Source organism: Lithobates pipiens, unplaced genomic scaffold (genome assembly GCF_037356315.1).
Source record: "Lithobates pipiens isolate NorthernLeopardFrog02 unplaced genomic scaffold, aLitPip1_a1.2 Scaffold_13, whole genome shotgun sequence".
In the NCBI taxonomy this organism is placed as follows: domain Eukaryota; kingdom Metazoa; phylum Chordata; class Amphibia; order Anura; family Ranidae; genus Lithobates; species Lithobates pipiens.
The window spans coordinates 148,610,550-148,622,281 of NW_027507718.1; the positions used below are offsets into that span (position 1 = coordinate 148,610,550).

General features: G+C 45.4%; 1 long non-coding RNA gene across 1 annotated transcript in view; it reads left to right on the forward strand.

Moving 5' to 3' along the window:
- LOC143974397 (uncharacterized) overlaps positions 1-11,732 on the forward strand; it is a 299,135-nt gene that overhangs the window by 27,626 nt on the left and 259,777 nt on the right. Inside the window, exon 2 of the long non-coding RNA XR_013272211.1 lies at positions 11,411-11,552. This is a non-coding gene — a long non-coding RNA (uncharacterized LOC143974397). The remainder of the gene's footprint in view (positions 1-11,410; positions 11,553-11,732) is intronic.

Consider the following 11,732-nt stretch of genomic DNA (forward strand, 5'->3'; position numbering starts at 1 on the left):
CATTTATTCAGCTCCCAAGACAAACCCAAATCAGTCTCCCATGCCTGAGCATATGGAGGCAAGCTGTGTTTACTCGCCAATAAGGCGTAGATCAGCGAGATACCACCCCTCTGATCCGTGAGTGTAAAACACCACTGTTCATAAGCTGTTGGTTTTGGGGGAATGGATTTATCTGTCCATAAAGTGTTTAAAAATGTCTTCATTTGGTTAAATCTAGAATTCTCAGAATTTTGGCATTTCCAATTTAATACATTCATTCAGCACGAGAGGGCCCGATGGTGTTAAGAAATGTCCTATTCTAAACATGCCCTTATTTAACCACCACTGGAAAGCTATGTGTATGTATATATATTATAGCTAAAGATATGGGCCAATGGTCTCAGGGAAGAAACCAACGAATTCTGTTTATGGAGTGTGTCGCAAAGTACCATCGAGTGAGAAAGTGTCGGGCCATTATTGGGGGTCTCTGTTTCCGGGGGCACCATATCAGAAAATCTATTGTGTGGAGTGGTACCGCCTGACTCTCCATGGATATCCAGTCCGGTTTTGGTCCCTTAGAGTATATAGTGGAAATTTGTGCTAATTGAGCTGCCTGGTAGTATCACCATAGATTTGGAAGACCTAATCCTCCTTGCGTTTTGGGATGAAAAAGGAACTCCCTTGATAAACGGTGTCCCTTCTTTCCCCAGACAAAATGGATAATGCATGATTGGAATTTGTTCAGGAAATGTTTGGGTATAGGGATGGACAGTGAATGGAAAAGGTATAAAATGCAAGGCATCAGATTCATTTTAATCGCATTGACCCTACCCAGCCAGGATGGACCACACTTGGACCAAGCCCCTAGGTCCTCCACCAGTTTTTTGAAAATTTGGGGGTAGTTTGCAGTAAAGAGTTTGTCTACCCTACTTGGAAGTGTGATTCCCAAGTAAGGTATAGAATCCGTGGCCCAGGTGAAGGGAAAATGTTGTTTGAGTTGGTCTAGCCGGTGTTCTGGGGCTGAAATGTTGAGAGCCATAGATTTAGATAGATTAGCCTTGAGACCTGAGAGGGCACCAAAGTTCTTGAGCGTACCTAATAAATTAGGTGTGGATATTAATGGGGAGGTAACAAAGAGGAGCATGTCATCTGCAAACAGAGCACACTTATGTTCCTGCGATCCGCATAGAACTCCTTTAATATTTGGATTTGATCTAATGGCTATAGCCAGTGATTCAATAGCAATCGCGAATAAGAGCGGAGACAGTGGGCAACCCTGTCTTGTACTTCTATGTATACTAAATCCTTCAGAGTAGTGTCCCATGAGGCGTATTTGTGCGCTCGGGGAGGAATAAAGAGATTGTATAATGCCTAAAAAGTTGGGGCCAAAAACCCATTTACCTAAAACATCAAATAGATAAGACCAAGATACCGTGTCGAAAGCTTTCTGAATGTCTATAGATGCCAGGAAACCTTGTGGGGTCCCTCCATCCCAATTGGAGTACAGTAGTGAGATGATATTTATGGCCCTTCTGACCTGGTCCGGACCTTGTCTCCCTGGAATAAAACCTGCTTGATCCTTATGTATATATTTTGCTATAAACTCCGACATTCTATTCGCTAAGATTTTAGTCATGATCTTGATATCATTATTGATGAGAGAGATGGGGCGGTAATTGTCCACATCACTTCCATCTTTCCCAGGTTTAGGGATGACTGAGATAAAGGCTTTATTCAAGTCTCCATCTATCGGGTTACCTCCCTTCAGAGCGTTAAAAAAACGTGTGAGGTAGGGGGCCAATGTGGTCCCAAATTTTTTATAATAGCCGCTGAAGAAGCCATCTGGGCCCGGTGCCGAACCAAGTCTCAAAGATTTTATTACACCTAGCACTTCATCCGTGGTGAACGGACCATCCATGATGTCCCTATGCTCATCTGATAATTTGGGGAGTATTAGATCATCAAGAAAGGAATTTTGTTCGTTGGCTAATGGTGATTTGTGGTTCCGATAGAGTTTGGAGTAATATGCTTGGAAAGTATCCATAATACGGTTCGGGTTTTGCGTCAGGTCCCCCATGGTAGTCTTAATTTTAGGAAGAACCAGGGTTCGGGGCCTGGGACTTAGTTTTGCTGCTAGTCTGGAACCAATTTTGTTGGACTGGTAATAAAATTTTGCCCCTGACCAGCGGAGAAATTTCTCTGCATCTGTGGTGAGGATCAGATTAAGTTGAATTTTAACTGCCTCAAGGGTTTGTAAAGAGCTAGGTGTAGGGTTGCGTTTATGTGCTTTGCTCAACTCTTTAAATTCCCTATTCAGTCAAACTATTTCCGCTTTATGTTCTCTTTTTAATCGAGATGATAATTGGATAAGTGTGCCCCTCATAACAGATTTGTGTGCTGCCCAGAGTGTGGGCGGTGAGATATTGTCAGTATCGTTATCCATAAAATAGTCAAGTAGCGATTTTTCGAGTATGGAGCAGTTAGCGAGATTGTTCAGGATGGATTCGTTGAGACGCCACTTAAAGGGTCTTTCAGGATCCCCTGCATATTGCATGGATAGAGACATCATGGAGTGGTCCGAAAGTGGGGTGTCTTTGATCTTAGAAGAGATCGTTAAGGGGATTGAAGAGGCCTTTACAAAGATGTGGTCTATCCTGGCATAGGTCTGGTGTGGAGCTGAAAAATGGGTGAAATCTTTTATATGAGGGTTCAGTTCCCTCCATATGTAAATCAATTGATTGTTATTCAATAATTGAGCGACTTTCAAGCTCTGTTTTGGTGGGCGTTTAGTAGAAGCTGAGTTCCCTCTGGATTTATCCATAACTAGATCAAAAGGTAAATTGGTGTCTCCCCCCCCTTGATGATAGTCCCTTGTAAGTGTGGTTCAAGCTTGGATAACATATTATTGAAAAACATTCCCTGGCCTTTATTGGGTGCATAATATGATACAAAGGTATATGTTCTTCCATTAATAGTCCCTTCAAGTAGGAGAAATCTCCCTTCCGGGTCTCTAATTATCTTTGTCAAGGTAAAGCCAAGGTTACGCGAGAAACATATAGCTACCCCTTTAGTCTTATTTTCGGTGTTAGCCAGGTAAAATTGTGGGAACCGGTGATGAAGGAAGGTGAGAGTATGACGCGGGAAAGTGTGTTTCCTGAAGGAGGATAATATCCGCCCTCATGGAGTGGTACTCTTGAAATAATTTTCTCAGTTTAACCGGGGAGTTCAACCCTTGTACATTATGGGAAATTATAGAAAGGGATGAGTTGTGTAGTGGTGGGTCAATCACGGATCAGAGGGGTGGAAAAGCGCTATGGTGGAAAACCTCTTACCCCAGCCAGGAGTGTGTCCTGGCAATTTATTACACGGTAGTGGATCCCTGACGTTTGGACCCTCGCCTCTATGAAATTCGGGTACCTCCATCCGCTCAAGAAGGACAGTATTCAGATGCTTGGAGAATAGAGTAGAGGAAAAAAGAAAAGAAAGGAGAAACAACATAAAAAAAAAATGGTCATTACATAACAATTAATAGTGAACCAAAGAGTTGAGTGGGGACCAATCTTGTCCCCCCTCCCCTCGTGTCCAGGAGAGAAAACAATTTCCTCTTCCCAGATATAACCGGTAGTCGCTGGAGAATCTCATCCTTACAGTGACTATGAGAGGCGCATTGTAACCATTCTGGTCAATCAGCCATAAATGCATATTAAGTGTAGGGCAACACAGAGCCTCATAGGTAAACCTTATATTTGATAAAAAATAAAAAATAAAGGGAGATATTCTTTCCACAAGGAATCCGTGGTTACAAAGGGGGGTCTCTGGAACATGGAAATCCCCATCATGTAAGCTCTCACCTCCCTGATGTCCAAGCAGAGAATATCTGCATAAGTTCCTCAGTGTTTTTCCCCGAGGAACTCTATGAGAGGAGAGAAAAAAAAAAAGAGGGGGGGGGGGGATTTGGGGGAGGGGAATGAATTTTTAAAATATCTCAGTTACTGTGTGGGTTCAAGTTTCCTGTGAGTCTGGACTTCAAAATTGAGAAAGTGGAAATAATAAACGTCATATATATATATATCTATATCTATATATATCTATATATATATATATATATATATATATATATATATATATATATATATATATATATATATATATTCCTAAAGGGGAAAATAAATAAATAATAATAAAAAAAAGGGGATAAATATCAATGGGAAAATGTCCAACTCCTCTACAGGATAGAAAGTATTAAGGGGGACAAAGCTATTAAGTCAGGTTAGACTACCCGCAGTGGGGTATGCGTTGCAGACCTGGGGAGTCACGAAAGTGAGTACTAGGATTCAATCGGTGGTGTCATTATACAAAATAAATTGTAGCAGGAGGAGACTTTTCATCTTGGTGACCGGGAATCTTTTGATCGTTTGGACTGTTGTTTTTGCCAGATTGGGAGCGTTGGACTGGATGGTGAGGGGCGTTTCGTAGGCGAGGTGCTTCCGATATACGCAGGTTGTGTGAACTCCTGTGTGAAGATACCCAGGCGAGTCAGCAGATGTTCTCCTTCATCAAACGTAGAGAAGCCATAGTATTTATTCTGGAAAGAGAAAGTTAGGCGTAGAGGAAATGTCCATTTGTACCTGATATTTCTTTGAATAAGAGCCTGGAGTAGAGGTTTTAGTGCCCGCCGTTTCTGGATTGTGTAAGGTGACAGGTCAGCAAAAATCTGAATTGGTTGACCCTGCAATAGAATTTGTTCTGCTGCCCTGGAAGCTTTCATGACTCCCTCCTTTACCGCATAAAAATGGGACTTAACGATATCTGTGGGCAGACCATCTTTGCGAGGCGGTTGTAGGGCGCTGTGAGCTCTGTCTAGTTCCATCCTGTGTTCCGAAATGTCAGGTAACAGATCTTTAAATAGGGACCTGACTGCTGCGGGAACGTCTGTAACTGTTTCTGGGAGACCTCGGATTCTAAAGTTAGACCTTCTGGACCTATTCTCGAGGTCGTCAATTTTATATAGTGCTGATTCCAATTGATCTTGGAGGTCCTGAATTCTGGTGGTGTTCTGTTTAATTCTGCCAATTGCCTGGTCTGACTTTTTTTTTTTTTTTTCAATTACCTCAATCCTTGCTCCCAACTGTTGTAGATCAGCTTGTATGGATGAGGTAATGTGGGTTGCTGTCTGGGCTAAGCCTGTGGAGAGCATAGCAGAAAAAGACATCAGGACTGGTAAATCTATTGCAGTGTGAGGAGAAAATTGTGACATTATGGACCCTGTGTCAGGGGGTGGTAATAATGGGTCTCTCATAGGTGTCCTGTGTAAGTCACTCAGGGCTCTTTCTGTGTATGACTCTGTGGGAGACTGGTTAATTGAGAACAGGAGCTTATTACTCACTGTTCCTGGTTCTGGTCTCTGCTCCTTTAATGGTGCTGGTTCTGTGTTCTGCAATTGAATCCTCTTCTTCTCCCCTGTGCAGAATGAGAAGATGCGTGGTAGCCATCCTGAGGTGGCTGTGTGAGGGCTCCCAGCTGACTTAAAAAAAAGTTTCTCCTCACTGTTTCTCCGCTGACAGAATTTCTCCTGACTGAAATAATGTCTCTTATTATATATTAAAATGTTCCCCTTTAAGTCCCAGACCAGTGGGTGTTGTTACCGGTCCATTCAGGGTACTCTGTCGGCTGTGGCTGACGGTTAACGGCCAGAACTGCATGGAGCTCTCGGGCTATGCAGCCATCCTAGAGAGCTTCGCGCATGCGCCTCGTAACTCACTTTTTTTAGTTATGAGGTGGGATAGGCTCAGGAAGGTCTTCAATTCGGAGACCATAATAGGTTTCCAATCACTGGCAAGGGTCAACTGGGGATTAGCGGAAATGCACTTATGGGACTTACCAAGTCACCAAGTGTTACTGCAGTGCTGGATATACTGTACCACCAGGATGTACTAGGCCGATGATGCTTGCCAGTTCACCAGAAGGATGAGCAGCACTAGTACTGGCTCTCTGCTTCATATGAGAGCCCTACAGTTCTTGAACCTCAACAATGGCAGAAGAACGGGGTCGGATACGCCTGCCCTTGGCAGGGACCACTACTCCATTGTCAGAGCTATCTGTCAGGGTGCCGCTGCTGTCTACTGGTTCGTATTCTGAGCCTGAATCTGACAGATGGGTGACTTCCTCTTCACTATCTGTCATGCTAATGCTACTGACTCTAAAACCTAACTTATATCATCCACCTGGTGATAAGGGGGTTAAACCTTTTATTAGGTAATGTATGGCGGATCCCCTGACGCAATAAAAAATAACTAACCATCGTCACCCGTGACATTAATATGGTGATCACTGGTGACAGGATGATCAAGGGGTTAAACCTTTTTTAGGGGTGGTCTGTAGACCTATCTGGGCCTACTACTAAGTACCCTAATGCTGATTAGTGTCACAAATGACACCAGTACAGCGATCAAAGAAAAATGGGAACACTGCACTGGGTGACAGTGACAGGGAGGGAAGGGGTTAACTGGGGGGGGGGGGGGGGGCGGCGATCGGGGGATGAAATATGTGGCTATGTGTACGGTGTCAATGCAGTGGAGTGGTGCAGCTCATGCTTGGATGTCCTCTCTCCTCTCTCTGAAACAGAAAATATTTCTGGAGAGGGAGATGACATCACTTCCCCTACCTGTGTTTACCCTTACAGGCAGGGGAAGCATTTCATTCGTCAAAACCGATAAGCAGGTCCAGGCCAGAAATCATTGGCTTGGGCCTGGAGACTGATCAGTCCTGAAATGAATCCGATTATCTCAGCCGCCTAGGGGGCGGTGCACTCTAGGCGGCCACGTGCCCGGCGTAAGGTAATGTTGGTTCGCCCACCCGTGCCATTCTGCTGCAGTAAAACTGCAGCGGCTGGTTGGGAAACGGTTAACTTCCTATTCATTCACTTATATACATCATACTTCACTATTCTTCTTTTTTTAATTTATTCTACTGTCTTTGTTATATTGTGGGGAGATATATGTGACCATATTCATTGGGGGGGGGGGGGGAGGGGATATTAATCGTTTGTATGTATTTTTTGTTATTTTAAATGTGTAATGCTGAATTGTCGTAACCAGATGATACATGTGTGGTCTACTGTGTGTAAACAGCCCACTGCTGCCTCCTTGTGGGGATGGATAGGTCCTTAGATTTAAACTATGAGGTACTTATACACATTTAGACTGATGATGCCTGTTGGCTATTGGGAGTTGCCAATAATCGGCTTCCTATCCTGCCATCTTTTTAAAGTATGGTTGTGCCATCCCTTTGTTATTCAAGGCGTCATGCGGCTGGCATGTGGATATGAACGCGGGTGCCTATGTCTGTGGCTCTCTGTTCACTCTGCCTACCGGTGTTCTATCGGATAGTGTCCACTATTGAGAAGTGCCGGAGATGAACAGCACATGCGCAGCACAACAGCTGATTTTATGATCAGCTGTTGTGACGGCGAGACAGCGCCTGTGCATAATAGCCGATGGAAGAAATTTTTGTGTCAGATTGTGCCTCTCGCTGTCGAGGCGTGCTCACGTTGGTGAGGGGTGGATTATTAAATGATGGTCAGTGCTGCAAAAGACATCTTTTTCTGCTATTCTTCCTGGACGCTTGCGGGTCTTTCTTTCAGAAAAATATGTCTTTGGCAGCACTGTCCATCATTTAATAATCTGCCCCCATCTCAGCAGCTCTGACAATTATTTAATAATCCGCCCCATCATGTACAAATCCGCCTCTCACCGATATGAACGCGCCTCGGCAGCGAGAGGCACAATCTGACACAAAAATGTCTTCCGTCAGCTCGCCGTCGCAACAGATGATCGTAAAATCAGCTGTCATGCTGTTTCCTATGGCGCATGCACCGTTTGTCCCAGGCATTCTCGATAGAGGGCACTATCCGATAAAACACCAGGACCTGCGGGCTGTCTGTCTCCCGGGAGGTATTATAGGGGGCGTGGCGGTGCATATTACGTGGTTCCATGTGATGTGCTGATGGGGGGGCGGTGTATCTCAGGAAAGTACAAATACCCCCAAATGACCCCTTTTTAGAAAGCAGACATTCCAAGGTATTAAGTAAGTAGCATGATGAGTTTTTTTTAAGTTGTCATTTTTTCCCACAATTCTTTGCAATATGAAGATTTTCTTTATTTTATTTTTTTTACAAAATTGTCATATTATCAGGTTATTTCTCACACACAGCATATGCATACAACAAATTACACCCCATAATACATTCTGCTATTCTTCTCGAGGATGGCAATACCACATGTGTGAGACTTTTACACAGCATGGTCACATACAGAGCACCAACATTGAAGTAGTACCTTCAGACATTCTACGAGCAAAAATGACACATCTCATTTCACAGCCACCTATTACACTTTTGAAATTGTCCATAAAATGACCCCATTTTGGAAAGAACACCCCAACATATAATCTGTGAGGCATAATGAGTCTTTCGAAGGGTTCATTTTTTTTTTTCCAGAAGTTTTTGGAAAATGTGGAAAAAAAATGAAAACGCATTATTATTTTTTTTACACAAAGTTGTCAATTTATAAGATATTTCTAACACATGGCATGTATATAGCAAAAATGACACCCCAAAACACATTATGCTACTCCTTCCGAGCATGGCGATACCACATGTGTAGGATTTTTACACAGCCTGGTCACATAGAGAGGCCGAACATTGAAGTAGTACCTTCAGGCGTTCTAGGAGCATACAGTAAATGACACATCTCATTTCCTTCCTACCCATCACACTTTTGAAGGTCCTGGAGCTCCAGGACAATGGAATTACCCACAAAATGACCCCATTTTGGAAAGTAAACACCCCAACGTATATTCTATGAGGCATGGGCTGCAAATAGGTACTCGGGTACTCTGATGGCCTGGTGACAAGTACTTGAGCACTCTGATGCCTGGTGACAGGTACTCGGGTACTCTGATGCCTGGTGACGGGTACTCTGATGCCTGGTGACGGGTACTCGGGTACTCTGATGCCTGGTGACGGGTACTCGGATGCCTGGTGATGGGTACTCGGGTACTCTGATGCCGGTTGACGGGTACTCAGGTACTCTGATGCCTGGTGATGGGTACTCGGGTACTCTGATGCCTGGTGATGGGTACTCTGATGCCTGGTGATGGGTACTCGGGTACTCTGATGCCTGGTGACTGGTATTTGGGTAATCTGAAGGGCGGTGATAGGTACTCATATGGACTGTGACAGGTACTCGGGTACTCTGATGGGCCCTGAGAGGTACTCGGGTACTCTGATGGGCCCTGACAGGTACTCTGATGGACTGTGAGTGACAGGTACTATGATGGGTGGTAACAGGTCCTCTTTATTGGGGGGGCAATCAGTGTGATTGGTGTGTACACTGTAAGTGGTAACGGGATGTTAACGCAATCTCCTTCTCACACACAATCGGTGTGTGAGGAGGAGAACCCGGTAACATCTTGTTATCGCGGTTTGTTTACATTTAGTGATCGGCTGTGAAACGATCACAGCCAATCACGTGGGTAAATAGCTGGCCAATGGCTGTTTACCAGCGTCGGTGACGAGCAGTGTTCCTGGGCACAGTGGGGGGTGTAACCATCTGTGATCAGCCGTGATGAAGTCACGGCCGATCACGTGGTAAACAGTCATACCCAATCACGCGCATTCCCTGTTTAAACGGGAGGACGTCATATGCCCTCCCGCCACAAGAGATGCACCGCCTGGCCATCATTTGACGGCCGGCAGATGGTAACTGGTTAAATAATCCCATCAAATACTACATCTCCTATCGCAGCAGTAGAATATCAAAGCAATTAACATGATGAAGTGCCAAAATAATGTATGCAACAATGTGTGGATATGTATGCAAGTGTGATGATAGTTATGCAAATACATTGTTCTGTACATTATCTTGCCAGTTCATTATGTTCATTGCTTATCGATATCAGTTGGACTATTTGATGTGATTTTTTTAGTCTGTGATACGAAGGGCGGGCAGACCAGATGCAAAGCAATTAACATGATTAACTACCAAAATAATCTACGTAGCAAAATGTGGTGGATATGTATGCGACTGTGAACATAGTTATGCAAATAAATCAAATAAAATTACAGATACCTGTGTCTGGATGACTGGCTTATAATAGGACAAGCAGATGACTTTACCAATCCCAATATACAGTACTCATCAGATCCATCAGAAGAACCTGACATTACCACATCCAGGGGACCCATGTGACCTAGCACCCCAATACTCAGGGGTCCTATATTCCTAGCATCTATCGTCCCCAGCATCCAGGGCACCCCAATCCCAGTATCCAATATGAGAAACCAAGCATCCAAAACACACTCAGGGGACCCCTGGGGGCAAGGACCCTATCTCCCCTGGGGAAAGGGACCTCCATTTCCTCTGGGGACAAGGACCTCATCTCCCATGGGGACCTTACATATGAGTGTGCCAGTCTCGCCGCTCTGCCTGCCATGTGTCCGGGGACAGGGACCCTATCTCCCCCTGAGGATAGGGACCTCTTCTCGCCTGGGGACAGGCACCCCATCTTTCCTAGGGATGTAGACCCATCACCCCTGGGGATGGGGACCCAATCATGCCTATAGACAGGAACCCCATCTCCCCTGACATTGGAGACTCAATCTCACCTAGGGACCCAATCTTCCCTGGGGACCAGGATCCCACCTCCCCCTAAGAACAGGAACTTGATCACCCTGAGTATGCTAACCTCACCGACCTGCCCGCCATGTGTCCTGTGTGAGGGCTCTCCTGTGACAGCTCTTATTAGGACTTCACCTCGCTGTGTGTCCCCCCTACATGGATGTGCTCCCACTACATGACTGACCCTTCTGTGTGCTCCTGCTACATGGGGGACCTCTGTGTGCTTCCCCTACACAACTGACCCCCTCTGTGTGCTTCCCCCTACATGACTGACCCCCTCTGTGTGCTCCCCCCTACACAGGGGGCCTTGATTTGCTCCCCCTACATGGATGTGCTCCTACTACATGACTGACCCTTCTGTGTGCTCCCGCTATATGGGGGACCTCTTTGTGTGCTCCCCCTACACAACTGACCCCCTCTGTGTGCTTCCCCTACATGACTGACCCCCTCTGTGTGCTCCCCCTACACGGGGGGCCTCGATTTGCTCCCCCTACATGTCTGCATACTCTGCCCACCTCCTGTATCCTGTGCACATCCTCTGACCACCATCTGTACCATTTCCACATCCTCTGACAGCCTCCTGTGTCCTGTCCACATTCTCTGACCACCACCTGTATCCTGTCTGCATCCTCTGATCACCACCTGTACCCTTTCCACATCCTCTGATCGGTTCCAGCATCCTATGCACATTATCTGACCACCTCCTGTACCATGTCCACAGCCTCTAACCATCTCTTGTATCATGTCTGCAGTCTGAGGGGAAGTCTGGAAAGGAATCAAGAGTGAGAGCGCCACCAGGATGGGGATTACGGGAGGAGTCAGACGTGTATGAACTGTGGAGAAGAGACTATAGAATAAAACCAGAGCCACCAACTTGGAGCCATCTGAGAGGAGGTCAGTGACAGTGATGTCAGGTCAGTCTGAGGGGGGTCACTGATGTAAGGGGGGGCGGAGTGAATACAATAATGTAAGGGGGCACTGATATAAATATTTCTGCTTATATCAGTAACCCCCCCCCCCCCCTTCCTTACTGTATTTACTCTGCGGAAGGTGGTCTCAGAGGATACATAGGTT